The sequence below is a fragment of the Cynoglossus semilaevis genome, chromosome 15 (genome assembly GCF_000523025.1).
Source record: "Cynoglossus semilaevis isolate Cse_v1.0 chromosome 15, Cse_v1.0, whole genome shotgun sequence".
NCBI lineage: Eukaryota > Metazoa > Chordata > Actinopteri > Pleuronectiformes > Cynoglossidae > Cynoglossus > Cynoglossus semilaevis.
The window spans coordinates 14704491-14709413 of NC_024321.1; positions in this window are offsets into that span (position 1 = coordinate 14704491).

A 4923-nucleotide genomic window follows, 5' to 3' on the forward strand; every position below is an offset into this window, starting at 1 on the left:
TGACTCCCGTCACCTTCATGGGACCATAAATGTTCATGTAGCCCCTGTGTCTTTGAGTTAAAATTGTAAAAGTCGATACATTTCCTGAGCGTCACCCTCTGGTTCTGTAACAGGCTCATAAAGATGAGTTACCGTGTGCACACACACGTAGACAAATACGTTTCTTTTCCTGTAAATATTTGTTTGTTAATAATGAGGGTGTAAACAGCGTTGTGCAAATACTGCCTTTCATGTTGTTCAAACATCGCGCAGTAAAGATGTCTCCCCGCCACGCTGTGCCAACTGCTGCGGTCGCATGCTTGTGACTGTTCAAAGCCCGGGGCGAGAGAGTGAAATGTGTCAGGCTGTGCAGCTGATAACACCGACTCTGTCACACTCAGGCCAAAGAGTGTTTTGTGGGGGAGCCACAGCAGATGATGGGTCTGTGACGCTGCAGACAGAGGCATCCAGACATGGACGGTGGGATACGGGCACTTTCTCACTCATCCACTTGAACTGTGTCTTGTCCTTTCTCTTCTTGCCGCACGGTGCCTTTTCATTTCCCTCGTGGAGTGTCAACTACAGCTGGCCTGGAACATAGTTTCCATCAGAATGTTCTAGTATTATATTGGCATACACTGGCTTTTATTCCCGTGGAGCTTCCTTTTTACTCTTACTTTCTCTTTCTTTAGGACAGAATCTAAATGAAAATCCAATCGGTAATTATGCGCCTAATTACTTTATTGATACATTGGTCAACTGAACTAACTAGAAAAAGACAAAATTATATGTCAGGGACAAAGTCCAATTACAGTATATTAAGTTAACGAGCAGGACCAAATGAGTTTGTTGCCTAGGAGGTGGGACGTGTAAACCATTAGACCTAATGTACTGGTAATAGAATAAACCCACATATATACAGTACATATATATACAAATATAAACATATATGTACACATACTGCAGTAAGAATTTTTAAAAACAAGCTCAAAATACCAGTTTTTCAGACACTTTTACACATTCATATTTCCATCATCTGGATGAGTCACAACTAAAAACCGGAATATATGGGAATGTTGATTTATCTGGATTTGATTTGATTAATCCAAAGAGATTAAACATACAGTACGCACATGCGCATATGTATACTGTATGTGCATGCAAATATATGTATATATATGTATATATATATAGAGAGAGTCACATAATTAAATTACGTTGACGAAAATAATTGTGATATTTTGCGGACTAAAACTAAACTACAAATACAACAGTTTGAAACTGGCTGTCAAAATGACTGAATACATCCCATTTTAAGTAAACATCCTTTTTATTTACATCCTTTTGACTGTGTGGCGATTGTTTATGTCTCCTTAGGCTGTTGCCTCCCTTCAGACTCTTTCACAGCGAGAGGCAGTGACAGTATAAAGAAGCGCTCCTTGAGTGTGGAGTGTCTTATCAGCCTCCAACATCTGGCCAAGAATGATGGCTTCTTGGAAGAGCTCTTTAATGTCATTGAGTTTGAGCTGCATAATGCTTGTTTAACTGCATCCTCCTCACAATACTTACTCACCCCTGTCATAATGCATCTCTCACCCGAGGATGCCATTTCTATGATTACTCAATTTAGTCCCTCAGCAGGGCAGGATGATGTGAACCAATGCACTGAACGGCAGGGGAAAAAAAAGTTGAATCGAAAGGTGAAGCGAGTCAAATATGAGCGAAGAAAGAGCCACGTGACGAGACCAGTCACATTTCCTCATCTTAGGTAACAGAAATATTGAATTATGAGGTGTGGAGTATTAAAAGTTGTTGGTTCTATTCGCAAAAAACTTTATTTTTCCTTCTTCCTTAGGAAACATATTGTTAAATGTCTGCCGGTTCTGAGTCATCCAGGTCATTTTATCCACAAGTAGTTACGTCAAGGAGCAACTGGATTGTTGGGTTTGTCCGAAGACGTTTCACCTCTCATCCAAGAGGGAGAACTGAAGAGGCCTCTAAAGTGTAAACCTGTCAGTCCAGGTGCCCCTTGACGTAACTACTTTTCCATATTGTTACAATGTTCTAATTGTCAGTGACTTCAACGATACGGCCTCGGTGCCTTGCATCTCATCAAATTAAAGCTCTGAGGTAATACGGAACAGATTTTAGAGTTTATCTAAACACCTGGATCAGGATCTGCAGGTCTCTGAGCAGATGCTTCGTGTCGTGTCGGGTTTGTTATTGTCAACAATGTGACAGTGACGAGAAGGATTCTTTACTGTCTCTTATGCAGTTTATCACAGAAATTAGACTACATCACTGGGCTTGGAGACTTATTTTCTTTGTTTTGGTTTTCCTTTCCTTCATCATCTCTCCTTCCTAAAGGCCAGAACCACATGTGCCACAGAACCCTCCCTGTTCGCCCCACTGTTCACCTGGAGAGGGTACGTTTCCTCCAGTGGTGTCAACAGCTGCTCCATTTCTCCTCATGATAAAAACACTGCTCTATAGGAGATTGTAGTGCCTGCAGAGTGTTTCAGATATTTTCATACAGAGCTGAACCCAAAACCAAACCCACAGTCGATTCCCAGACCGTCTCTGCCAGCCTACACATTTATTAAATCTTATTTTTAAAAAGAAAAGTTTTTTAAGATAGCACCAAATTTAAAACCCAAAGTTGAAAACTCACAGAGAAAGGATTTTTTTGTCAAATTTAAATCAACCCAACAAAGACAACGGACCACTGAAGTTTAGAGCACAATCACTCAAAGGTCTGATTAGAATTAAAGCAATGTAATGTGTTCATTTACAAAAATATCTTCTCTAAGAGGACTTTACGTCTGATTCCATTTCTACTTCATCCTGTTGAATCTCTGCGTTTTTAAACTAAAGCCAGGGGAACTGTTGATGCATGTGCGTGTGTTTCTTACCTCTCAGATGTCACTGCCCTGCTACCATGATGCCTTGGGACTACTTTGAGATATCAGTGTTGTTTATCACAGCCCACCACTGCATCAGAAATTGCTTTCCCAGACTGCATCATGCAACAAGGAAGCCAAAAATCAATTTTTGTGCAGGGAAAAACATTCACTTGTCTGAGTCTGAGGTTTGTTTGGTTTTTTTTTTTAGATGGGCTAAAGGACAATGGAAACCTGTCTGGTCACAATTTATTTGAAAAATTGAAAGTTCTTTCTTTGCCCTGTTTTTTTCCTGTTTAAATTTTTACTTATAAAGATGTGCTCAACTCAAGATGGCTTCTGTTCCCTGGAATTTGATGTTTTTTGAAAATATGGGCAACATGAGGTTGTTCAAAATAATAGTAATACTCCAGTTGTCTCATATTTAAAATAACTTTCACGCTCAATCATACTAAAAGAGTCAGAGGAAGATCTTTATCCAGTTGTGCTGCAGGAGACAGGAAGCTTTAGCATGTGAATCCTCTCCATCATCAGGAGATAAGAGGAAACATCGTTTCATCTATGTTTTAGTCTTTTCACTTCGCCTCCAGCAACACTTCTTCTTTTGGTATTTTAACTGAAATAACCTCAATAACTTTCTTTTAGTCTTTTTTTTCCCCGGATCATATCTGTGTGTTTCCTCACAATAATAATGCAATTGAATTCCAACAGAGATCAAATCCAGGGAATAATGTGCCGTGGCCAAACTCTCTTAATTGGAAATAAAGTAGAACAATCATCGACATTTCCTATCAATTACATCTGAGCTTTATTTTGCTCCCCTTGTACGAAATGTTAGTTCGCCTTCATTAGTATTGTTTGAAATGGTGCGTGATTACCTTAGTTCACACTGAGAATCAGCATGCACTGTAAATGACCAATTAGACGGCTCCATTGGTATTCTCCACTTAATTATTCAGCACAACATCACAGCGAGGCTACGTGGCAGGTGGCCTGGCACAGTGTTCAGGCTAAAACAAATATCTACAGCAGGTTTAGTCCCGAGTCTGTAGAGATGCCCGGCCAACGAAGCCGGCGGGTCAGCAGTTTGACTCTGGTCATAATGACTCGAGCGTTGAGGTCACACAGCTGACATCCAACGACTTTGACACCGAGGCTGCGGAGACCAGGAAATCAATGTGATGTCATTTTAGATTCATCCCCTGAGAGTTGAGGAGTTGTGGGAACGCAGCTCAACTTTGACCCTGTTTGGAAAGGAAATCTCTCCCTCTGATGATGAGGTCACGCTGTGTCATTACATTATTGACATAGTTGATTAACACAATGTCTTCACACTCATAATGGCTCAGATTCTGCTGTTATTGAACATGACGGTCGGATGGCTCGTACTCTAGATGAGCATGTAGATGTGGACTTCAACATGTCTTAGTAGTGGTAAAAAGTTAGTAGTGGTAAAAAGACCCAGTAGATTTCAGTGTTACTGTAGGCAAAATCCAGTCTTTTTGTGTGTTGGGAAAACACTACACTGCACAGTGACATTAAGGGTAGAGAAAAAAACCTGCAAGGTAAATAACTCAGCCTTTAAATATGTGATATTGACGATTTATTTTTCAGATGATGGAGGATGTCAGGTGTTTGTATGTGAAAAAGATCAGTTAGTAGTGGTAAAAAGACCCAGTAGATGGCAGTATTCATTTTATCGTATGCAAACATTCCATTAAATTGTAGACCGAATAAGAAATACATTATTGGACTCCTGGGGGACATGGTTGGTGTTACATCTGCTCCAAGGAAGGTACAGGATATATGCTAGGTTACTAAGTTAAATAAATAAATTAAGTTGTTGTTTTTTCTTCAGATTAAACAACAAATGACTTCAACGTTTCTCTTTTTGTATTTTTATCTTTGTAGATCCGTAGTATTACTGCAGCACGTGCAACTTTATACACTGCACTACTACAATAGTGCAAATGATCGAATTACTGGTTAAATCATAAATATTGATCCATGGTGTTGAAGATTGAAGACCCCTGCAGTAGGGAAA